General features: G+C 45.1%; 1 protein-coding gene and 1 long non-coding RNA gene across 4 annotated transcripts in view; one reads left to right on the top strand and one right to left on the bottom strand.

The window, feature by feature from the left end:
• The window catches only part of LOC309615431 (phospholipid-transporting ATPase IB), a 537,980-nt gene that overhangs the window by 227,849 nt on the left and 283,322 nt on the right, over nucleotides 1-26,809 (bottom strand). The gene's annotated exons all lie outside the window — the stretch shown is intronic.
• On the top strand, nucleotides 6,083-12,593 carry LOC309615527. The gene is made up of 2 exons (XR_014236910.1): nucleotides 6,083-9,598; nucleotides 9,651-12,593. It is a non-coding gene; the product is annotated as an uncharacterized lncRNA (long non-coding RNA).

Raw genomic sequence — 26,809 nt, 5'->3', positions numbered from 1 at the left:
CACCTTAATGATAATTGGGAAATAGCCATTTTCTATTTCTTCCAGATGCACGTTACCCAAAGAAATAGACTCTTCCTGAATTCTGGGGGGTACATTTTGACGCAGGTGCGGTACCTCTTTTTCATGCACACCTGCTCACCAAGCTCAGGGGAAAAGGAGACCCTTCACAGGCAGGAAGACCTTTCACTTCAGAACATCACCCCGGGCCCCTGATGGGGCTGCGAGTTCTCAGACATCACGTCCCTAAGAGATAAACTGGGAAATGGCATCACAGACATGGGGAGGCCGACTCTCGCTCTGCAATCCCCCCCTCGAAGGCAGCACCAGGGTCGCTGTTTCCCAACATAACGCCACTGTTCACCACACTATCTGGCACGTGGTCCACACTCACGATATTTGTGGACAGACTTACAGCACTAGAATGAGAGCCTCCAGACCCACAGCTGCACAGCGCTCTGGTCTGCGAGAAAGGCAGAGTATTGTGTTCATTAAGGGAAGGGGACACGACAAACCACACACACACACACACACACACACACACACACACACAGAGTGTCTGGCCAGCATTCACGTGATTCAGCTCTGAGCTGGTGCTGAAGGACCTGGAGATGACCCCCAACGTGTGTGGGGGTCAGGTGTGGGTGGGGCAGCTATAGGACCACACCTGGGAGAATCAACCGGCTCGTGGGCTCCCATGAGCATCCCCCGGGCTGTCTGTAACGTCACCTCCCAGCTTCACCTGCGTGTTTTGCTCACACAGCGTTCTGACATGTGCTGTGACCTGTCCTGCCAGCATGTCTCTGCTCAGTGGTGCCCAGCGCACTACTGCACAAACCTGGTCTGTCCCTTCTCTTGGCAAATGAGCTTCAGGCCCAGCTTGGTGAAGAGTTCCAGGGGAGGGTCCAAAGACCCCACGGTGAGCCAGACCCCATCCCTGTCCCCCAGACGCTACACTCCAGTACGAGAGATAAGAGCTGTCTATATGTCACCCCAGCCAGGGGGACAGTGAAGACGGCCAGGACATCACAGCTCAGCCAAGGACCCAGCAGAGGGTGGCGAGCGTAGAGCAGGAGGACGTTTAGGAAGCAATCACAGCAGCTCTTCTCCGAGCTCGTCCTGAAGGGATGCGCGGAGACAGCGGCCAAACCGCCAAGAAGTCTTCAGGTGGAGGGAGCATTTTGAGCAGAATTTGGCAAAAACTAAGCAGACTAAAAGCACATGATGACGATGTGTGGGCCCACGAGCAGCACCCTAATATACTACCAACGAGGCTGATGTAACCGGATAGAACTTCTGAACAAAACAGGCAACTCAACTCCAGGAACTTTTGCTAAGAAAGCAAACGGACAGCAGGCAGGTCACAGTGTCAGCACAGCCCCGAGAGCACCGCTCGCAAGTACGGCGCCCGTGTTTTTCTTAAAAACAAAAGCTGATTAACAATCTTTTCAGGTCTCACTTAATTCCACACTCCCTTAATGACCACCTCTGGCTCAGATCGTGGCCATCTGAGTTATATTACACTACAGGATATTTATCAGAGATGCATCCGAACCTTCCAAATACAAAGCACAGGAACAAGAGAACAACATGAGGACGTTTCTTTGCACTCTACCTCCATCCCTTTCATCATGGGCACGATTTCTTACCCATAGTCTCAGGCTCGCTAAACATCTGTGGATGAGACTGACTTCACAATAAACCACGGGTGTAGGAGGGTTGACTTAGTTACCTTCAAATAACCACAGAGAAGGTTGCAGGAGAATCAGGAACCCCACCAAATAAATCAGATTCACGCCGAGAGCTCAACTTCACCACGAAGATGTGCATCTGTCCCCTGCAGACAGCGGTGCTGGCCGAGCTCACGGGCACCGTTTTGTCAGTGCCCCAGAGCCTCTGTTGGTTTTCTAATCCACTGGGATGCAGTCAGAAAACTCACTTCACTTTTAGACTCTGGACCAACAGAACGACACATTCTCAGGCTTGAAAAATGGATATGTTGTTACTATATCGCTTTCCTGAACTAGCAACACAATTCCCCAAGGGATTTCTATTTTTTTTTCCCCAAGGAACTCTTTCAAAATAGAAATTTTATAGACATGAGTAGGAGCTCTTTACATGCAACTAATTATTTTTTAAAGTAAACTTGGATATAAATGATCAGAAACTAAGGAGACACTATTACAGTTATCTGAAGTTAATTCATTCTTCTCAAAAATGACCAGAACCTCTTGCTTTAATGTCCTTTCCATTTTTAAAGAAAATCTGAACAAACACAATGGGTTTTGTCCACCCTGCAGCCCTGCTCTGCACATCAGGCCAGTCTGCCCAGTGCACCTTTTCTTAAACCCCACACCTCTCCCCCCTCCAGGAACAAGCCCCAGCTCAGCAGCTCACCATTCAAGAGGCTTCCTGATCAGCTTCAGAGGTGATGTGTGTGTCTGGTACCCTGAGAGCGGTGATGGATTCATGGGTGTTTGCATGTGTTCGAGCTCATCAAATCGTACACATTACATACGTGCAGCTTTTGTCTATCAATTATACCTCAACAAACGTTAAAAATATGCAATAGTCATGGACTCTGCAGAGGGCATCATGCTTTATACCTCTAATTGTGTTTTCCTGTGTATACCTCGCTTCATTTTCTCTTTTGTTTGACTCTCTTCTGTATTTGGGCTGCAAATTAATATTTCGAACACAGAATCTTCCCTGCCTTTCTCTGAACTCGGACCACTGTATTAAATTACAGTAAATCCCTTTTCTAAAACAAACAAACAAAAAAAACGAGGTTTCCTGACCATCCCCTGCATAAGGCTGTTTCCTCCAGACACTGCCTCTTTCTCTGAGAACATCAGCATCCAGAACTACACGCTGTCCACACCCCCTACCCACCCGCCCACCCACATTCCTGTGCCCGCTTCTTCTCCCGACAAAATCTCCTCCCGCAATTCCCCAGTTTCCTGTTTCCCCTCAGCTAACTTCTATCCACCGGGAAGACCAGATGCAAGGTCACCTCCTCCTTGGGAGAGGTCTGCCCCAATGCTTCTCCATCTCCGGTCTACCCACCAGCCTAGCCCAGCCGCCCTCTGCTACCCTCCTGCTGTCTGTCCCCTGGTAAATAGGCTCAATCAGAATCCTCACCCCATCACCCTGAAGTGACCATTTATGTGTCTGTCGTCTAGTTCTTACAGGCAAAGATGATTTTCTTTTGTATCCTCAGCACCTAGTATAACGCTTGGCACAAAAATGTGCCAATGATAATAAAAGTGTCAACTTTTATCCACTGGAAGGATAAAAACCCCTCAGGACCCAGAATTTGATGTTAATAAAAACGATCCCTATAAATTCTCTCTCAAATGGTGTTATAACTTCACTGTCTTTTAAGAACAAACATTGATTACTCTACCTATGTGAGCTTTCAAACCTCCTAAAAATCTCGGCATAGAACCAAACCGGGTTCCTGTATTTTGACCTCCATGTCTTATGTTTCAATTGAGGTATGGTGTACAATGTTGTGTTAGTTTCAAGTATACAGCAAAGTGATTCAGTTATACATATATATACATGTTCTTTTTCAGATTCTTTTCCATCACAGGTTATTACAAGATACTGAATATAGCTCCCTGTGTTCTACAGTAGGTCTAAGGAAATGCCCATGGTATGTACATTCGGGAATGATGATGGGGCTGGCTCTTCACAAATACTAAAAACGTTAAAAGAGAAAGAGGAGAAGAGACATTCTGAAAATGCTATAACCCAAACCAGAAATCACTGCTAATACAAACAGGCTCCTTCCCAAATGTAAGCGGGTCACAAGTCATGGGTCACCTCAAAGCAGCGGCAGCCATACTGTTTACTCTCCTTTGGGGGCTTAAAAGCATCTTAGTTGATGAAGAGGCTCTGAAGCAGAAACATCTAAACCCACACTTATGCCCAACACAGCAGTAACTTCTTTTGATTAATTTACCAGGACTGAAAGCACAAGAAGATCAAACCACGCTCTTTACTAAACAATTAAACAAGCAGCCACTGCCTCTAGCTTGGTGTATGTCAGGATGAAAGCGGGATGGGGTCGCATGACAAAGCAACAGATAGCTTACACTGATTAATGCTTATAGGACTCTTTCCCCCTTAAATGTCATAACAGTTCACTCAAGGGTCCAACCAAAGAGTTTATATAACATTTAAAACAGAGAAAAAAGTTCCAAAAGCTTAAGAAAATTCAGATGTATAGTGCGGAGAAAAGTCAGGTCAGTTTCAAAGATCCTTCGAAACGGGTTGGCAGGAGGCTGGCCAGTTTGTTGAAAAATCTTCAACATGAAACAGCATGGGGGGAAATCTCATTGTCTCCTTTCCTCAAAAAGTAACCGTACTACTATGAGTGAAAGTTTCTCACACCATTTAGCCCATTTACAATACTAGCTACATGTCCTGCTTTGAAAACATAGAGCTATGACAAATAGAGTACACGTGGATCTCTACCTAATGTTTTCTTCTTTGAACCAGCAAACTGGAATTTAAACCAACCTGACTCCCAAATCACGATGAACTACAAATATGTTAGTAATGAACCCTTGGATTTTCTCAATGATCAGCTGAATCAATTTTTTAAAAACCCAACGAACCTTTTGTAATGAAACAAAAGTCATTTATATACTTGTGGGAAAATATCTGGATACAGCCAGCTAAAAATGTCAGCTTACCGGAAAGTCAAAATTGGCTAACTTTATATCCCCGGGGAACATGTCTTAGGTAATTCAATATTATTTTTAAATTTATTGCTGTGTCTTTGGGGCTACTCACTGCTACTCCTTCCTAACCCGTAAAATGAAGATGATGAGACATGCCTCGTAGGATTTTAAGATGAACTGCAACAGCGTACACGGAGCATGTGTCTTTAAACTCTACCACAGAACACGCCTCACTGCAAGCTCTGCACTGGCCCCACCAGATCATCCGCAGAGCGGTCCCTCTACCTGGGAAATATCCCGCATGGCCAACTCTCCTCCTTGCTGGAACCTCACCCCCCCGTTTCACACTGATCCCATGTATCCTAAGGGCTCCTTCCCAAGCAGCCTTAAGGGCAGCGTTTGTTCTGCAGAGGTTCCCTAGCGTGCGAAAGACATCACGATGCCCTTTACTACTTCTGCCAAAAACTTAAAATCGAATCCCTTAAACCCTTACGTGGAAAGACCACAAAAACTGGGGAATGCAGAAAACTGACTGTTCTACTGACCTGCCCACAATCCTGTCCCTCTTGTGAAGATATATGAGCCCAAAGAGTATGGACGCATAAGCATGTTTTCCTGCTTAAGCTGGTTCTAGCAGGCTCAAATCCTTTATTACTACTAATGGAGAAAAGAAATGGGTTATAGATGAGACGGACGTGGGTTTCTATTGACTCCTATTTCCGATTTCGCCCATGTATACAGAAAACCAAAAATTGCTCTTCCAAAGCTTTTCACCCTCCTTTGTTAAAAACAAAAATAATTGAAAAACTCTTGGGTGAGATCAGGAAACACGAGGAAGAAGGGTCTCATTTTACAGAGGAAGTGGAGGAATGTGAAGGAATGTGAACATGATCCCCAACAGACCCTGGGATTCCCCCAAAATGAACTAAACACCTCCGATCTAAGACGCTCCGGTCGCAGGCACATTTTGAAAGCCCAGACGGAAGAGCTAGAGGTGACACCACCATGTTTAAAACAGAAAATTAAGAAATACCTACAAATTATTCCACAGTGATTTGCGCTCTGGTTGTAAAAATCGGCTTTTACTCTGACCTGTTTATACAGTTCAGACTTAAATGCAATTCTCTCTAAACATTCTGAGCTGGGACTGTCAGGTTTTAGTTACTGAGGAAATGCTCTGCTGTTTATTGTTATTGCTGTTGAGGCATAAAGAGTGTCCGTCTAGGGCAGAGAATGTTCTGGTCAAGTTTCCTTTCGGTACTTTATCCTCAGATCTCCAACGAATGAGCAGGGAACACAGTAGACTCAACCTGGGTTCATTTCTTTCTAACTCTAATGTAATTTCACAAACACCTGAGCACCTATGATATACGAAGTCATCTTAAGTATTTATTCTCAGATCTCCAACGAATGAGCAGGGAACATAGTAGACTCAACCTGGGTTCATTTCTTTCTAACTCTAACGTAATTTCACAAACATCTGAGCACCTATGATATACGAAGTCATCTTAAGTATTTTCCTAAAAAAAGAAACCATTATGTGTACAAAAAGGACTGTGTTGAAGTCCTTCCAAGTTCAAGTTCAAATTCAAATTCTTCTGCCAGCTTTACTTTAAGGAACTTAACCTGCCTGTGTGCAAGCATCACTCTTCTCGTTGCCCAAGTTCAGTAACCGGGGAGATGCCCACACGGTGTCCCCTACCCTGCCTGAAGTCCATGTCCGCTGCGGAGCGCAGTGACAGCCAGAGAGCTCTGAATCAGTCTTCCCTGTTACCCCTGGAGTTTTGTTTCTTTTTAGGTTTTTGGACTTGAATTGGTTTTATCATTAGTTCGTTAAGAATGTCAGTGAGCACACCAATTTCAGCCTGGAAACATGATGAATATGAATGACATTATCTGGATTTTAAAGTCTTTCCTGAAAAGCATTATTTCAACGGCAGCAGTCTCTTGGGTACGGAATGACATTGTTACAATGTCACCACAGAAGAATGAGAACTCAGCCCCAAAAGGTACCCAGAGTGCGGTGAAAACATCAGAGGGCAAAGACGTGGGCAGGGGGAACACGGTTCTCACCCCATGCTCGGCAATTCTGTCCAATCCAGGGAGACCTATCCTTACAATACTATTTCTCTCCGGCTACAATACCATTTTAGGCACCAAAAAAATATTGCATTCCTAGGAAACTGAACTAGAGGATGAAACTCAGGTGTTTTTTTGTTTGCTTAAGAACAATTTTATTTTTGAAAAGAATAAGCCATAAAAGCTCTCCTAGCATTAGAAATGGATACTGGCACTTATTTCATTCATGCAATATTCATTTCATTCTTTAAATATTACCCTATTACCCCATCCAAGTATCAACTCTATCCTGCCTGAATTCATATTCTTCTACGTGTAAACTCTCCAGCGCACCCCAGTCACCAGGAAAACTCCACACTCAGTCACAGGTGGATACAGTCCAGAGCATCAATGGACTTAAACCAAGCAAATCAAACAGTCTAAGTCCTCACGAGATAGTCCTGAAAATGATACCAAATCAAATGCAAGCACCTCATATAGGTTACTGGGAACAAGACAGACTTTTATGGTCTGTCTATACCTTTCTATAGAAAGGTGAGTTAATAGCATAATGGACTTGACTTTAAATTCTAGGCCAGCTCCCGTCACTGGCACACGACTCCTGCTGACATCAATCGGCTTGCAGCATAACACACAGGGCTTGTCATTAGCCTCAGGGAAACAAGGAGCAAGGTGAATTATACACCATCCACACTCCCATCTCATCTTGAAAATTCCAAAGCCAAATCAGAACAGGTGGTTCCTGACCTAACACCCTCCTCCTTTCTCCTCCCGACCACTGAACACAACCATAAAGTCACTACGGTTTTCTCAAAAAGGTGTTAATTTCCCTCTCCCCCCCCCCCAAGCTTTATTGAGATATAATTGATATATAACATTAAGGCATATAAACATGCTGATTTGGTACACTGATATATTGTAAAATGATTCACTTAGCTCACACCTGCATCACATCACATCATTACCATTTCTTTTTTGTGGAGAGAACGTTTAAGATCTACTCTCAGCAACCTTCAAGTGTATAAACAGCAGTATTAGCTATAATCACTATGCTGTGCATTAGGTCCCCAGAACTTATTCACCTTACAAGTGCAAGTTTGTATTCTCTGACCGACATCTCCCCTTGCCCCTGCTCCCCAGCCCCTGACAACTACCCTTCTCAACTCCATTTCTATGAGTTCAGCTTCTTCAGACTCCATATATAAGTGATATCATACAGTATTTGTCTTTCTCTGACTTACAATTTCCCTTTTCTTATCTGCAGGACATGGGGCCGTATCCTCAGAAAATATATCTAAGATCCTTTCCTCTGAAATGCAACCTGTGTCTAATTAGCAAAGATTAAGAAAACTCCAGTATTTCTCTCCAGCCGGACGCACGTTAATTTCACAGCAGGTCTTGTAATGAGTTTATTGTTACATTATTTGAGGCAGGTCACTCTCACCACAGTGGCTTTGAGATTTCTAACCAAGGTCGCATAATAAGGACACAGCTGAGCTAGGATCCACAGTGCCACCTCGATTCTCAATCTAATTAACAGCCTGCAATTACTTCCTAATTATTACTACCACAGATGTAACTGAAATGATCCCATCATCTCAAAATATGGAACCACATGTATACAAATTAAGTTCTCCCCTTGGCCCATCTTAGTCCTTTTGAAAGGGCCAAGGAAAGTGCATTCTAAATGAAATGTGCGAAACCACATAGAGTGTTCATTTCCCAGTAGTGTCTCTGACCCCATACCCTTGCATATTTGGGTAGAATGAACCTCACAGAGAGTCTCTCTCTCACACACACACACACACACACACACACACACACACACACACACACACACAAAGGGGAGGAAGGAAAGAGCAAGAAGGGTGGGGGAAGGCGGAAGCAAGTGAAGGAGAACAAAGAAAAATATTCTACCTAAAGTTTCAGAGTTAAATAAAATCTACTGCATTCACATTGGTTTACAAGCTGAGAAGCTAGAAAGATTGCACAACAGTCTAAGAAAACTCATACTTAGGGTCAAGGGATTTCAGTCTCTTCCCCGTTACAAGATCAAGGCACTTATTGGAAGATGTTAGTCTGTAAAACTTACTAAACCAGATCCACAATAGAAGGTCATGAATGGCTTTAAACGTTGCTGCTATGCTAAAAGACAGTATATACTTTTTCTTTCCTAAGTAATAAATGTAGTCACAGGATTAACTTACAGCCTACAGCATTTCAAAATACCTTCCTTCTAACCCAAAATGCTTTTTCCAAGGACATTCCATCAATGAATAAATCAACTGTTAAATGATAGTAAGCATGTTCCTCAAGGGCCTTCACCTCATTCATCAATATAGGTTTTCACAACTAATTAGCATTCTTGCTAAGGTTAAGAAAAACTCAGCAACAGGTGAAGTGGGTGAAATTGATCAACTTGTTGAAAGCTTTAGAACAAATCAGGGCAGAACTCTTTCAGTGTGCTGCTTGACACCCCGACAGACACACTGGTCTAATGTTTCTTTTCCAAGCCAGCATATGCCAGAAGCTGATGCAACATCTCCCATTACAGATGAAAAATGTGACTGGTATATGCCCATGTGAAAGTGAAGCTGTGTTCCCAGATTCTGAGACCACCCACGCTGGGCGCATCTCCTCCACCTCCTCAAGCTGATTCTTTGTGCTTCCTTCTCGTGAGGGGACCATCCGCCCCTCTGCAAGAATCCTGCAAGAACTTCTCTCTCGTGATACCATCTCCCCTTGTGTTAGTTTGCTGGGGCTGCCATAACTAGGTACCACAAGCTGGGCGGCTTAAACCACAGAAGTGTACTGTCTCAGAGTGCAAGAGGGTGAAAGGCTAGAGGGAGGGGTTGGCAGGTTCCTTCTGAGGCTGTGAGGGAGGCCGTCCCAGGCCTCTCTCCTTGCTTCTGGTGGTTTGCTGGTGATCTTCGGCCTTCCTTGGCTTGCGGAAGCATTGCTCCAATGTCTGCGTTCGTCATCACATGCTATTCTCCCCGTGTGCCTATCTGTGTCCAAATTACCCCTTTATAGAAAGTCATCCTGGATCAGGACACATCCTAATGATCTCACCTTAATTTAACTAATTACATCAGAATGACCCTATTTCCAATTAAGGTCACATTCTGAGGAACTGGGCGGGTTCGGGCTTCAACATAAGAATTTCACGAGACGATTCAACACTTAACACCCCTGAATCTTTCGCCTCTTCCAAAATCCTCCACCTCCCCAATCGGAACCTGGGTCCCCCTGGAAGGCCTGTGCTACGAGGGTGCCCCCCATCTGGGCGCTCCCCACCACACTGCCTCACATTCCACACCCTTCAGACTGAAAAGGCAGCAGCCGCCTTCTCCTAAACCTCCCAAGGCCATTTCCAAACCTCTGCTTCCTCTACCTACTGTAAAATCCCTGGTTATGACTTCCCTTCCCGAGGCACATTCCTCAGAGTACATGATCGAAAAGATTCACTGCCAATAAAAAAGGGGGAGAGTCAAGTAAGTCAAATATGTGTGGGAATCACCGCCGACTACAGATCCCCCTTCTGAAAATTTAAAATAAACGATGCCAATAAGAACCTGCTGTACAGCACAGGGAAATCTACTCAGTCCTCTACAATGGCCCATGTGGGAAGAGAATCTAAAAAGAATGGATATATGTATATGTAGAGCTGATTCGCTTTGCTGTACACCTAAAACGAACACAACATTGTAAATCAACTACACTCCAATAAAAATTTTTAAAAATAGTAACAATAAAATAAAATAAACGATGCCAACAGGGAGACACTAATGGTGGTGAGAAGAGGCAGGAAATGCTCTGCAAAGTACACAGCTTCAGCGACTCCTCAGCCCCTGACTTGTCTTAATTCTTTCTTAGGAGGAACCCCACATGTCCCTGCATGCTGTCTGCTTTAGTCCCGCGGTCGCTGCTGATACGATACAACGCACTTCACACAGGCACTTCATCTCGCGTACCTCATACGCACCCTTAGGAATCTGACTCTTCGAAAGACCTGGAAGGAAGGCTGCTGAGATCTCCATCGATGAGCCTCCACACCGCAAAGTCTACAAGGAAGGAGGAGAGAAGGGCAGGCACCTGCCCTCAGGTAACCGGCTCCGACGTGAGCAAAGCAGCCAGAGCCTTCTCAGAGCTCACACATCTGAAGGGCAGATCCAACCCCAGAAAACAATTCTCCCGATTTCGGGGTCCAGCGCTCTCCCCACAAATACCATGACAATGAGCCCTCATTTTGTAAAGGCTGCATTTTAGTTGAAGGTCAGTAATTCAACTTCCCTAAGGGTTTAAACTTAAGAGCTAAAATTTTGCTTGCATGTGTATTTCAGCTATTTGGTGGGGGGGCAGTTCTATTCTGGGTACTCTGCTCATTAACTGCTAATTACCATGGGGGAGAAAGTTCCAATACATAAGAAACAAAGCAACAATCAGATTTCAACCTCGCACATCCTCAGTATCCTGAGAATGTTAGACTTACATCCAGTACTCATCAAAATTTCTATCACGTGCTAGAATTAGTTGATTTTTGAACTAATTTTTTTCAGGCAAAGGTCTTTCCTATAAAACTAAAATATGAGAACTTAACGTGTTCTTAAAAAGAGTTATTTTCTTATATAATTTGTAGCAGCTACACATGTTTTTAAATCTCTGATGATTAAAATAGCTTTATTTGCCATACCTATAGTTTAGAAAGGTGAAGAAGCACAGTCTCGTGAAAAGAAAAAAGATGCTTAAATAATTGGCTTCCATTGCTTTGCCCAAGGTGTCTGAGATTCTCACATTTTTCACCCTTTTAGGATGAAATGCTAAAGGTCTATACAACATAATAACTGATGTTTCATATCAATCACTAACACATCATTCTTTAGAGACTAACCCAGCTGGACCTAAACATCTATTTGGATACTAGAAACCCCTACAGCTGAATGTACCTTTTAGCCTCTGCAACTCAACAAATATGGACTTCGTATCTTTCCTGCCAAGTCTGACTTGCCTCCTAAGATCCCTTGTGTGGGTGTTCATGGTGACCCCCTGCTGCCGTAATGGTGGCGCCATCTTCAACTTCTCCTTCCTCCTTCTTGGATCTTCATCCTGTTGACTTTGCCTCCTGAATTTCACTGAGGTCCATCTATTCCAACATACCCTGCTGTCATGGTCTCAGTTCAGTCCTCATCTCCATTCCCGTCCTCCCTAGTGGTATCCTCCCAATGGCCGCCTTTCCAATCTCCTTAACTCTTAAAACAGTGAAATGATGGAAACTGAAATCAGCACTGCTGGTCATCTTTCTGCAAACTAAATCTGCTCTTTATTGAGGATGAACAACATAGGTGGCCCCTAACGGTCAATCCATTGTAGTGTATTGCACAGCCCAATGGATACTTCCAAATACTGCTATTCTTTGGCAATTTAGCACACATTTCTTCTGTTCTTCATTTGGATCCTGCATTTTATGTTATTTTTCCCCAGTTGTATTAGTGTGCGTTTTGCAAGCTGTATCTCGTTTTGCTATTTCCTGCCTACATTTTTAATCCTTAAGGTATAATTATAATCTGTTCTTCCAGATTTTTGGAATCTCTGGATTCAGAACCATCTGCCAACCTCATTAACACAAAGTTTATGCCTCCTCAAATAAAATGGGATAGATCCTACAAATCCCCATAACATCGAGGTGCAGTGGTAACCCTGCCATTTATGGTACATTTATTTACTGTCTTCCCACTATTTTCCATCTGTGTGGCTCTTCTCCAAGCCAAGTTGAACTTACTTGGCAATAGAACAGGGTCAAAAGTACTAAAAAAAAAAGAATAATAATACGAAGAAAAAGAAAGCCTCCTTCTATTCTGTGTCATGACTGCTTGCACCTCTCGGTTTACCTAGTTATAGAGGAAGAAGTTAACATCCACTGGTTTCACTCTTTAAATCTTTCTGCTGTTGTTTCTCTCTGTTTCAATACGGTTTGACTGAGGGAGAAAAGAATTTCTCCTGCAAACAAGAGCAACAGATCAACAAGCTCCATTTAGGATAATGAAGGGGTTGAGAGGAACCCCCCCACCAGTGCCGCTGATGCCTTGGGACCTGTGTTGGCAAGTGGTGTGAGGACTGGCACCCCAGCATTCATCCTGTGACCAGGAGGCGCTCACTACTCAGGCATCAGAGAGAAACCCCAGTCTATTTCCTTCCCCTCCTCAAATGCAGGATGTGACTCTCCTGCCCCAAAAGCTCAAGAAAAAAGGCAGAACTTTTACTCACCAGTTTCACATGCCAGTGTACCCTTTCATACCTCATGTCTCCCTTCCACACTCGCCAACTTGGTAAGAGAAGTTTACTCATGATGAGACCAATTATCGGCTCAACAGTCTACACAATTTTCAGAGCTGAAAAGTTTTATGTTTTCAGGTTTCATGTTTCTTTTTAAAATGGAAACCAATACTCAGATATCCTGTGCTGAACAGCTATAACAGATGCAGCCTTATCTCGCCACCTCGTTAGAAGAAACAAACAACTATAAATCTTGTATTACATCCAAAAAATTGTCAGCCCCAAATAAAAGCTGGCAAGGATCCAAATGGCATGTGCCTTGATTCCAGCCATGTTTGCCTGTAGTTCTTACATATGTAAATTGAGAAACTGTTAGCAGAAGCAAGCCAGCTGAAAACAGATGTGTTTAGAGTACGCAGACACATTTGAGGGGCCCTCCAGGCTCAGCCCCCATCCCACCCTTCACTGAGAATCCCTTTCTACTTCCTACCCTGGGTGCCCCCTGCCCACGTCCGTCCCATCACAACCCATTTCCATCATTTCTGTTGGCTAAGTACACCAGCCCAGCCGTGGCGGTAGACCTCAGAATGAGAACACAGGATATGAAAAATTCCACAGCCCTGCAACTTTCTTAAAGATGAAACCAGAGCAACTGTCAGAAAAGGAGGTGGGGGGCAGGGGGAAGAGGCAGAAACAAGAGAAACAAATAAGGCAAGAGAAACATCACATCTGTGTTTCCGAATCTGCAGTCCACGCTGCCTGCTTGTCAGAAGTCTCTGGCACGTGGGGGTTTAAATCCCAGCCCACCGCTTACTCTGGAGGCATCCTGGAGTCTACGAGGCTTTTCTCGTGGGTAAAATGGAAATAACACTTCTGAAATCAGAGGGCTGATATAAAGATTAAGCAAGCTGGCATGCTTAACGCTCTGGGCCCAGGGTTGGACCTGGTCTTAGGACTCAGCCAGTGGTATCCTAGGTACAAAAAGGGCCGTCTGGTCTCTGGACATGAAAGTGATAGTTTACAGAAATCGGAATGGAGCCTGTTGTGGATTACTGGGTCGGCCAAAAAGTCTGTTCAGGTTTTTCTGTAACGTGTTATGGAAAACCCGAATGAACTTTTCGGCCAACCCAATACTTGTAGGCGAGAGGCTTTTACCTGCATACAGTAGACCAACAGGTAACTAATCCTTCTTGGTCACGCCAGAAAGGATTCTTTTAACTTGGGACTTAACAAAATAACCAAAAGAATTCGCCAGGGCCCAGGTGGGTATAGTAAAACAAACAAAAACCCGAGTTTGAGTTTTGTCTCAGGCTTGAGTAATTTTATTTTGGACCCTTTGCGAGGGTCCACTTCCTTGTATTTAAACTTGGGGTAAAGACCCCTGTGCTCACTTGCCCACCTTCTATTCACTCTTCCTTCAAGCTACCTGTGACCCTCCTTCCTGGCTTACGCCTCCCCTACACGTCCCTCCTGCCTGACGGGCATCACAAGGTCGTTATCTCAGCACTCAGATTGTCATTGTGACAGCTGGCTTCGACACCCACCCCCCCAAATACTGAAAGCCTCTCCCCACATTTTTATTTGCAGGTTAGTGTTCCCCAGGGCTCTGCGTCAGACAGCCACACAGCATAAGGTCTCATCCACTGCCATGTTCAACAGCAATCTCGACGTGGATGATCTCCTAGACCAGGGATCAAAAAACTGCAGCCCGTGGTCAAAGCCAGCCCACTGCCCATCCTCGAAGTACAGCTGCCCTGGAACACAGCTCCCTTCGTTTGTTATGGACCGTCCACAGCTGCACGAAGTCTAGGATTCTTATTATCTGACCCTTTACTGAAAAGGTCTGCCAACCCTCGCTGCACACTGTGTCCCGGGAGACACGTGGGTGTTTCCCAGGCCACTCTCCAAACGTCTACAAGTGACCACTCCCCTATCATCAATCACCCTCATGTCGCACTTGGAATCAATGGAAGTGTGGTCCATCCACATCCAGGAATCCACCTGTGACAGTGAGGTCGACCTTACCTCTGCTCTCTAAGCCCCTCCCCCGGCTCCACCGCTGCCGGCCTCCATCCACTCTCCCCTGGAACGCTGCGAAAGCCTCCGGGTTTCCTCCCCTCCCCCACACCTCGCCTTCCCCTCATTCACCCTTCCGCCCCTGTCAAGGCATTTTTCTGGCATAAGAATCTCCAACTCTTATTTCTTACCCGGCGTCCCCTAAGATATGGTCCCCAACACTTCATGAACATCTAAACTCGCTCTGCCTTCACATCCACAGATCCAACAACCTGCGCTAGGATTTCCAAGACGGAAGATACAATACCCACCTTCTACGAGGGGGATGGAACCACAGAACTAAATAAATGAAACTGGATTTTAGGTGTTGGGCTAGGACCCAAGTCAACCACTTTTTCCGGAGTCTCCCTTGACCGGCAGATGAAACTGATCATGTGTCCCTTTCTGCCACGATCGTGCCTTGATCTTACCGCTGTTAGAAAGCTGATCACAACGGGTCATGACTATTCGTTGCATTCTGTCCCCTCCGCTGGGCTGTGAACTCAGGGTAAGAGCTGTTTTGAGCAAGCCCGAAGTTCCACTGTGGTACGTAATAGGTGCTCAATAAACACCTGCTAAGACACGAAATGCTTTGTGAACTGCAAAGTACTACACAAGTTGAAAACAGAGAAACCTATGCTTCCCACTGTTTTATGCTCAGTTTACTACCCACTTCATACCCTACAGACACAAACTGGAGATGGAAAGGCCATTTGTGAGGGCTTGATCAAATTCTGAGCCAAGTGCTTTCCCAAGTGTTATCTTAGCAATGGGCCTACTTCCCATTCCCAACTGGACACAGGGGCCTTTCCAAGTAGTATGGACCAGGAAGACAGAAATGGGGATGAGGATGGGGAGAAGGTAATTCGGAAGGAAGGTGATGTTTTATCTACACAGCAATTCACAGCCAATACTGAAGTTTATCTAATCAAACGTATTTATGGAACGCGTATCACACGGCGGGCACGATATTCGAGGTATCTATAGTCAGTCTGTCATGGTAAAAGAGGACAAAAGAAGAAATATAACATGAAGAGAAAGTTAGAGGGAACTTGATCTTGTTTGTACGCTGGGAAAAGGTAATGTTACAAAAGAGCTGACCAGCTGTTCTCCATCTCCAATGAAGAAAAATCTAAAGCAAATGGGGTAAGCTGTGCCATAAGGTATTGAAATTAGGTAGAAGGAATAATTTGCCAACATCAAAGGGTGCTAAACACTATTTGTGGTTTACAGTTTTACTTTCAGGAGGTCCTTACACAATTTGAGAGAATCTGGGCGGTTCTATTTGAAGAAAGGAAAGGGAACTGATAAATTCTCAAGCTACCCCATTGGATCATGACGGACTGACTTTTGTTTAAAGTGGGCTCATGCGTAAAACAGACTAAGTGATTCCATACTTGCAACCACTGGACAGCACACCCTCTGGAAACACTACTATAATCCAGCAAGTACGAGAGTTGACCAAGTACAAAGAACAGAATAAATAACTACTAGATCAGCATGAATGAAAAGGGAAAGGTTCTCTAGTGGGAAGAGTATAACTTTTGAGTCCTGCTGGCCTAGGCTTGCAACCTTCTCCCACCACTGATGACCGATTTGACCTTGTGCAAAACGCATGACAGACACAGCGTACACCAAGAGAAATGAGACCCACGTGTGCACACACGTATAAGCACACGCAGACAGAGTGTTATAAGGAAATAACAGTAAAGGTCTGCAAATGGTGGCACCATTAGTGATTTCTAGTTCCTGCACTTTTTTCAAATTCTATAGCAAACATCTATTACTTTTACAGTTGGGGGAGGGAGAAATTGCTCCCCCCTCCCCCCCAAAATCTGTCTTGTTTTTTTGCGGCAATATAATCCTTCATGCCATTCTTTATTATGCTATAAACTAACTTCTCTGTTAATCAAAACACCTGCTGTTAGTCAGCTTCTTTCCTTATTTGGCTTGAAGACTTCACGATGCACATATCCCACTGTCTGCATTGCATCCTAAAGACGTGTAAAACTGTTGTTTAACAGCCTATTATTCTCAGATCCTCTCCGTTCAATCTTCTCACATGTGGGAAATGACACCACTGAGATATAAGAAAAACCCCAGCCAACTATAATAATTCTAGATTTTGGATGGGAACAAAGAAAGGGTGGGAGTTTTGTACTACGTTTCCAATAAATTTTCAATAACTTCCAAATGTTCATGCTTTCCGGGCTTATTCACACCTGTGGGACAAATCAGCAATAATACCGAGTATAAGATATTCTTTTCAGCCATAAGTTAGTTCTTTTACTGGGACAAATTATGTATTTTCTCCGTAATTTTTAATCCCTCTGAGACCTCACTGATGGCAGCATCCATTCTGTTCTTGCTGTTTGTTAGACCGACTCAGCTCGGAGACAGGCTGAGATCCTTGACAAGTCAGGACGCCATGAAAATAAAACATTTCAAGTCAAATATAATCCCACAGAAAATTTAAAAAGCACTTCCTTAATGATTCATTGACATTCATGAATATTCTTGGCTACGAACTACATACACAAGATAAATTCAGGAGACATTTCATTTATTTATCTTAGGTATTGAAATGTAAATATCTAGAATCTCTGATCAACAAACAATACCTTGGAGATCCTGGAGATTATTTTTACTTCACACCCAGGAACGGGGGGGGGGGGGGGGGCCTGAAGTGTGAACAGTTTGTTCAAGGGACCGATGGTGAGTGACAATGTCCACAAGTGTGGCCACAACCCACATCTTCTGAGCCCCGGTCCAGATGCTCTCCCATCATGCAGTGCTTCTCATGCCTGCAAACCCATCAGTAGTAACTGCCCGCAGAGGCCCATCTGCACGTCCAACGTCCCAACACTGTTCTGGGGGGAAAAGAGCCTCCTTTCTCCAAACGCAATGACTGCAGTAGGGGGTTCTTTCCTCCTGGAAAAGCCCAGCTCTTTGGGCTGGGGAGAGAGAAACTTGGTTTTACCCCGACGTGAGGGAGATCGAGCAGCATGTCCGAGGTACAGAAGCACAGGAGGAACGGTGAAGAGGGAGGGCAAACCAGCAGGGGGTGACACTGGAGACCCCGTAAGGACACCGGAGCTCGGAGAGAGAAGACACTGCTCACCTGTGGAAGATGTCTGGTTTGCCGGTGTTGATGGTTTCACCTTTGGATAAACCACGTGCATTCTCAGAGCCTAAGCTTTTCACAACCATCAGTGTTAGTGAAATCCAGTCCCACATGTGGACCCTCACTGTCCCTGGAGTGAGGACACCACGTAGGTACCCGTGCAGGTGACCACAGACTCTCCCGGTTCTCAGCGACACCTTTGCTTTAGTCAACTAATGCACCCCATTCCGTGTGTGTGTGTGTGTGTGTGACTCTGCCATAGATCCCTCCACTTTTTTAACTGAAGAAAGAATTATAGTCTACTTTTTGTGGATTTCATTACACCAATAGGCATATTCCACTAACCACCTGGTGACCCTAAATGTTTTATATTTAGGACTCAGCACTTTTACCCAGAAAAATGGAAGTACAAGACTGGACAGGGTTCCTCCAGATAAAAAGCTTTCTGTGGGCAAAAAAAGTTTGGGAACACAATGGGAGAAACAACCAGTACAAGAATTCAACTGGTCAATATTTTAATTATAATGGCTTTCCAGTAATCCCACTCCTGGGCATATAACCAGAAAAGATGAATACTCTAATTTGAAAAGATACATGTGCCCCAACGTTCATAGGAGCACTATTTACAATAGCCAAGCAACCTAAGTGTCCATTGACAGATGAATAGATGAAGAAGACGGGCTATATATATACACAATGGAATATTACTCGGCCATGAAAAGGAATGAAATAATGCCATTGCAGCAACATGGATGGACCTAGAGATTACTGTACTAAGTAAAATAAGCCAGAGAAAGACAAATATCATATGATATCACTTATATGTGGAATCTAAAAAAATGATACCAATGAACTTATTTACAAAACAGAAATAGATTCACAGACATAGAAAACAAATTTATGGTTACCAAAAGGGAAAGGGGGGAGGAGAGATAAATTGGGAATTTGGGATTAACAGATACACACGACTATATATAAAATAGATAATCCACAAGGTCTTACTGGATAGCACAGGGGACTATATTCAGTATCTTGTAATCACCTATAATGGAAAAGAATCTGAAAAAGAATATATGTGTGTGTGTGTGTACAACTGAATCACTTGCTGCAAACCTGAAACACTGTAAATGAATTATGCTTCAATTTAAAAAAACGCATCCTTATTCCTTCCTTTAAACAATTAAACAATAAAAATCCAAGAACTCCTCAAATCCCACTTTCCTTAGTAAGCTTTTCCAGAATAAGTAAATTGGGCAGAGATTCTACACTTGGCCATTTTTATGGCAATTCACGTCAGGCCTATTAAACACGAAAAACTATAAAGTAAGAATATAGAAGAAAATAAAGAAGTCCAACCCATAAGGAGAACTCAGCCCTGCAGACTACTCGTAAGCGTGAGGGCAAGGACGCCACGTGAGGCCATGAACTCTCCCGGCAGAGGCCGCCCGATGGGCCCTTTCCCATGAGCGGTACACGGTGGACACCGGTGAGATCCCAGGCAGTCCTGACGCACAGCTGCAGCCTCTAAACCTCTCTTCCTCTCTGCTCTTCAAACTAAAATCAACTGGATGGAGTTGAAGACCAATCTGTCTTAATCTGCTTTTTGCTTTCTACTGAATTAAGTTAGATGTGAACAGACCAACATTCGTCTGGGAGGTGCTATGTACTCCAGGCTCAGTGAGCAGAGGCAAGAGTCAGGGGGAAACACTACCAAATGCAGAAACTGTACGCATTTACTTGTACAGGGAAACACTTCCCTTCCCACTGCCGTCAGCATCCTGAACAATTCTGTCCTCAGTGAAGTCTGTGAAGTGCCAAAGGGGAGGAGCCACCTACGTCCCTCGTTAATATCACATCTCATCGCCGTTGCATGCTTTTGCAGTTTTGACAGAGTCGCCTAATAGAAAAAGGGGACAAGAAATCAAACAGGACAGGCCAAACAAGTGTAGGACAGGACAACTTCCTCCAAGCCTTGCTAGGGGAATAATAATAATAATAATAATACCATCAAACCAAGAAAAAGACCTAGGAGTCACAAGTCACAACAGACTCCAAATAAACGAAACAGTAGTTGGACTCAGCCCCAAATTCTCATCGTAAGCTAGCTACGTGCGACACACTGTACAGAGTACTTGACCCCCAGTGACACGGGAGGGAATGTCCAGGTGTGCCCTGAGGGTTCAATGACTCAACACAAGGAGGTGGCCACCACGTGCCTGGTCTGACCACATGATTCGTTACCTCCTACCCTCCCTGGTTCTCAGGAGGATGGAGGGGCTAAGAGAGAGAGTGGAACAGAAATCAGGGCAAGGTCATCCTGATTCTGCATTTCAAGGTCAGAAGGAAATATTCTGAGTTTATGGTCCCAAAACAGAAGGAATGAGGGAGAGCACAGCGGGAACAAACAGAAGCAATGCAAGGACACCGTCACATAAGGGTGACCCAATAACCCAATGAAATCGTGTGCAAGAGAGAGAACAAAGCAAGGTGAGCCCTGAGGGTATATGAGTGCAACAGGAAGAGACCCATCGATAGGGGCTGAGAGGAAATTATACCTGCACTCTGACAAACAATTTTCAGAGTCAGCGTTCCCAGCGGTAACTGTGCAAGGAGAACGCAATGGGAACCTCGCACACACCTCCACACCCACACATACGTGCTAATTCCAGACCTCCCCACACTCACCGAAGTGGACGCAGTGCGGATCTCAACCCGAAAACCCACAGCCACGCAAACAGCACGAGACAGGAGGTAAGATCTCGGCGGTTCTGTTCTCAGTGCAGCCATGCCCGGGGACACAGCAGCGCCCTTTTCAGAGGCTCAGATGCTTCACCACTTGGATTTCAGATGCTCAACTCAAAATGCCTGCTGGCCATAGTGTGATGCAATCCCAACCACTTAAAAAGCCCATTTTCTCTCTAAGGCAAAGACCTTTTATCTGTCCATTTCAGGGCTCAAATATCCTAAGTTGTCCTGAAAAGCAAGATGACCTTTAAGTACAGCCCTTCCTGAACTTACGGTGGGGTTATGGTCTGATAAGCCCATCACCAAGTTGAAAATACAGTAAGCTGAAAATGCATTTAACACCCTACAGAACATCACAGCTTAGTACCACCTGCCTTCAATGCTCAGAACACTGACATTAGCCTACAGTTGGGCCAGCTCCTCTAACACAAAGCCTATTTCATACGAAAATGTTGAGCACCTCGTGTAATTTATCAAATACTGTACTGAAAGTGAAAAACAGAATGGCTGTCTGCAGCCAGCATGGTCGTCGGTGTATCGGGTGCTTCTCCTCCTGATGGCGGGGGAATTTTGCTCACCGACACCACCCAGCACCACGAGAGAGATTCAGACCCCAGAGTGCCAGCCTGGGAAAGCATCCAAACCCGAGATTCGAAGTACGGTTTCTACTGAATACGTATCACTTTCCCACCATCGAAAAGTCAACAAATTGTTAGTCGAACCATCATAGACTGGGGACCATCCGTCCTGGTGGCTTCAGCTCAAAAGGAGCAGCTCAGTATAGATGAAACAGTGGGCAAGACCTCGCTGCAAGCACAAACTAACACACCATTGTAAATCAATTCTACTCCAACACAGATGTTAAGAAAAAAAAAAAAAGACCTCGCTGCTGCTTCTACCACCATTATTAAACAGGTAATAACCATCAGCCAGGTAGGGTGCTGGGCACCTCACATTTGCACGGATGTGTCTGGGAGATTGATGTCCCCACGTTGCACAGGAGAAAGCCCACGATTCCGGTCCATTCCTTGATGAGGCCCCAGAGCTGGGAAGCAGAGCAGGCACGGTTCAGAACCCGCGCCCTCCTCACTTCTAAGTGTCTTCACACGAGGTATTTAGATATTGCTAAAACCTAACGATAATAAATTATTAATAGTGATGACTTAAAATAAATTAACAAACAATAAATATTGTTCCAAATTTTGATGATTGGGAACGATGACGAAAACGGGTTTTGGTTTAACTCATCTGACACAGTACGCGGTTGTTTGACAGACTACGTGTGGATTGAGAGCAGGAGATGCCCCGCGGATGCCCACGCCCCGGCCACGCCCACCCATGCCACGCCCACTGTGCCCCGGCCACGCCGCGCCACGCCCACTGCGAGGGTCGGGGGCCACACCTGGGAAATGTGCCAGGGACCACAGGTGGGCTGTGACATCGGGACCTCAGAACGCAAGCCTCAAGGCCAGACTGAGGGTCTGACCAATTTAAGGTTTCCGTCTGGGTCCTTCCCCATCTGCAGCCTGCCCGTAACTGAGGCAAACCGCTAGGAAATTACAAAGGGGGCATATTCCCAGCACTGTGTCATACCTGAGGAAATGAAAGGATTGAAGCATATCTGGCTTGAATAAATGTTTTCTCTATAAAAGTTACATTTAGTGTGAAATATTATATAGGACAACATCCCACGTGTTTTTGTTGCTGGAGGACTCTTTATAGTTTGTGTTTTACTACTGGTCCCCTGTGTAAATCTGGAAAATTCCCTCTGGGGAAGTTTATTCCAGGTGAGGGCTGACTTTACCCATGAGCATTTCCAATCCTCTAGGACGCAGGTCCTCAAGTTCTCCAAACACCCGCCATATCTGCTTTTCACTACTGCAAACACATCCCTACCTCATGGTGGTTGCTTTGCCCTTGACAAGTGAGAACAAAAGTAACACCACGGACAAAATCACTCCCCTGGGTCCACAGCACCTTGTGGAAACTGATGTCTTCCTGAAACCAGACAGAACCCCAAAAGCTCTAAACTTTTTCCTGTAATATTCCAGTGCAGTAAACAATATTTCTCAGAGGACCAAAGTTTGTCACATGAGGGTTAAGCTTGAATAGGTTTCAGGTTTCATGGTTTATCTTGAAAATTCAGGTGACCTTTACAGTCTCCATCATACCACAGTTAGGTTAATTTATACATAAAGGCTTTCCTCTGAGAGCTGAGAAAAAAATGTACCTGAGATGGGCCAGGTTTTCGGTGTGGCTCTGCTTACCCCAGTCCTACACGACAAATATACACACACCATACCACACCGCACCCCAGCTGGAGGAGGATGGGGGTGCAGTATTGAAGGTACCAGGGATTACACTGCACATCAAGACAAAGGAAACGGGGGCTGAAATGTACACACACGTGTCCACCCAACCCCCTCCCACCTCCTCCGGCCGATTTTTTTAATATAAATTTATTTATTTATGTATTTATGGCTTTTTTGGGTCTTCGTTGGGATGCATGGGATTCTCATTGTGGTGGCTTCTCTTGTTGCAGAGCACGGGCTCTAGGCGTGCGGGCTTCAGCAGTTGTGGCACATGGGCTCAGTAGTTGTGGCTCGTGGGCTCTAGACCGCAGGCTCAGCAGTTGTGGCGCACGGGCTTAGTTGCTCCGCGGCATGTGGGATCTTCCCGGACCAGGGCTCGAACCCGTGTGCCCTGAACTGGCAGGTGGATTCTTAACCACTGCGCCACCAGGGAAGCCCCACTCTGGCCGATTCTTAACTGTTCTTCCCTACGGAGCCTCCTAGCATTCCTGCCTTGTTGCTGGATACTTCCTCCAGACCCTGGAAATTCCGACTTCTCATGAAAAGGACTCCTTCAATCCATCAAGCCAACCATTCTAGGCTGAATAACAGTTTACGTCCACATCCTAATCCCTGCAACCTGTCAATGTTACCTTACATGGCAAAGAGGACCTGTGCAGAGATCATTAAGTTAAGGACCTGGAGATGGAGAGATTATCTGAGATGATCTGGGTGTGTGGGCTCTGAATGTGGTCACTGATGTCCACTGAGGATTTCACTGCAGAAGAAGAGAAGGCGATGTGATGACGGGAGCAGACCGCAGTGGTGCGCTGTGAAGACGGGAGAAGGGGCCACAAGCCAGGGAGTTTACTGTTTAAAGAGACTCTTCAGAAGTCAGCATCCGCCAGAAGGTGGAAAAAGCAAGAAAATAGCATCTCCCCCTGGAGCCCCCAGAACTGGAAGCGAATAAATTAGCACTGTTTTCAGCTACTGAATTTGTGGCAACTTGTTACAGCAGCAACAGGAAACTACCATCCAGCTTCCAGGTCGCGCCCTGCCCTTCCCGCACCCATCCCTGCCACGATCCCCACACCCACTGAGGCTCCCCCAGCCCTGTCCGTCTTCCAAACACAGTGTGCCTCAGCTTGTGGACAACAGAACATGACGACCTATCTCACCCAAACTGGAAACCTTTTCTCTTTGGAAGAGAATTCTCATTAAAGGATTCTTTAACTAATAAGCACCACTGATGCCTTTGAAATAAACAGGTCCAAAATATTTTGCCTTCATTTCCTATTCAATGTGTTTGTCTCTGTACACCGTGGGTAAACATAAGCTCGGAAACAGTAAGTGCTTGTCAAGTCACTTATCCCTTCTGGGCTTCAGTTTTCTTTCTAGAAAAATAGTGTAGCCATGGAAATGAAATAAATAACACATAAAATTTCTTGCATAACACCCAGTACATGATGAGTGCTCAGCACGTGCTGTGTGTCATCACCCCAGCATGTGACACTCAGCCACAGGTGTCATCAGACTGATCCCGGGGGGTCCTGATGGAGACAGGACTTAAGAAGCACAAGAACTGCCTACGAGCCAGAAAACCAATCCTTATGATTTCTTCCCAGTCTCACCACATGTGGACTCAAGGATGTAGAGAAAGTCTGCTGGTGAGCATGGAAAATGGTGTGACCGCTGAGGAAGACAGCCTGCAGCTCCTCAAGAAGTTAAGCATACAGTCACCATCGACTCGGCAATTCCACTCCTCGGTACCCACCCAGCAGAGATGAAAACACGTCCACACACAGAGTTGTCCGTGAATGTACAGCAGGATAGTTCGTCAGAGCCAGAGGGTGGAACACAGCCCAAATGTCCATCAACCGATCAAAACAAAACAGGGTAAATCCACACGAGGAGGTATTATTCCGCCACACAAAGGAAATTCTGATCCGTGACGTCACACGGACAAACCGTGAAAACACAATACTAAGTGAGAGGGGCCAATCACAAAAGGCCACGTGCTCTGAGTCTTATTTACATGAAATAACTAGAAGAGGCCAGTCTACAGAGACAGAGGTAGATGAGTGGCCGCTAAGGGCTGGGGGCTGCTCTCGCGCACAGGGTTTCTGCTTAAGGGGATGAACTCCCAGGGGACTGGGAGTTTGGGGTTAGCAGATGCAAACTATTATATACAGGATGGATAGACAACAAAGTCCTACTGTACAGCACAGGGAACTACATCCAATATCCTGTGATAAACCATAACGGAAAAGAATATATATATGAATAACTGAGTCACTTTGTTGGACAGCAGAAATTAACACAACATTATAACATTGTAAATCGGCTATACTTCAGTACAATGTTTAAAAAAAGAGAGAAGGTGCAACAGGTTGTCAGCAGACGCCACAGCACCGTTTGCTCAGAGATGAATGAACGGAAAAGAAGTTAGACTGAAAGACATAACCAACGAGAACCAAGAACAGCTGATGGGGAATGGAGAAGGGGGAGAAGAAGCAGGAGAAAGGCAGAGGGCTCTGAGGATTCTCCTGGAGCGGGATCACAGGGTAGCTGGGAACATGAGACTGTCGTCAGCAACACCTACAAAATTACACCTGAAATGCAGGAAGTAGCCAATGTCTTTGAAGTCCCCCCCCAGGGAATCATTTATCTGTCCGGCCCTCTGCCTACCCACCGATTGGTTTTTTCCAAGCTAAGAGCCAACCTTCAACCCGAAAGCAACTGTCCACAAAGATCCACGCAGGCTGCAGCCCTGCAAAAAAAACCCATTTCCTTGGTCTGAGAAAGGCAACCATGCCAAAGCGACGGTGCATCTGATTTTCCCTCTCCTTGGTGCATGAGCTAATTAAAATGTGTTTGGTCATCCCTGAAGGAGAACGGGAAGCTGCTGAACGAGCACAGGGCAGTGATGTTGTGGAACTGTTTCATTTTGGAAGAAATTAAATTAGGGAGACATTCCGCATTGAAGCCTGGAGACCAATGATGAAGTCTTTCTCTGGCACTGAGTTGGAGTCACAGGATGGCAGGGCTCAGCGGAGGAAACCTGGGGTGACAGCGCCCACGGAAACCGATGGACAAGCATTTCACACACATTCTAACTCAAAGAGGCAGAACAAGGCACAGTCTCTGAAACCCTCAACTACACAGAAAAACGCCACCGGGTGTCCACGTGTGCGTTTTTACACATGAACAGGGGCCCGGTTACTTTCACTCCCTCTGCCATTTTGCACCAACTTTGTCCACTCATTCAGTTTGTTCTAATTGAAGCCAAAAGCCAGTTACAACAGAACAAACATTCCCACACTTTACCATCACTAAATAAAACAGTCCATGTTCGTACATCTTAACGTCTAACCAAGTTTTTAAAAAATCAATGTAAAACAATTTACTGGTGTTTTAATCTCTCATTGTTATTCTTGGCTAAAAACACCTGTTTTCTTTTCCCTGATTCACATTCTGTCTCAGGACGCTGGGCATCTGTATTGGTCTTCTTGGAGGATGTTTCCTAGATTATTACTGGTTCTCTAGCATTTTTT

The sequence above is a fragment of the Balaenoptera borealis genome, assembly GCF_965194805.1.
Source record: "Balaenoptera borealis genome assembly, chromosome: 18".
Classification (NCBI taxonomy): domain Eukaryota; kingdom Metazoa; phylum Chordata; class Mammalia; order Artiodactyla; family Balaenopteridae; genus Balaenoptera; species Balaenoptera borealis.
Note: the sequence above shows the minus strand (reverse complement) of the source record. Positions and strands in the feature narration are given on the sequence as shown.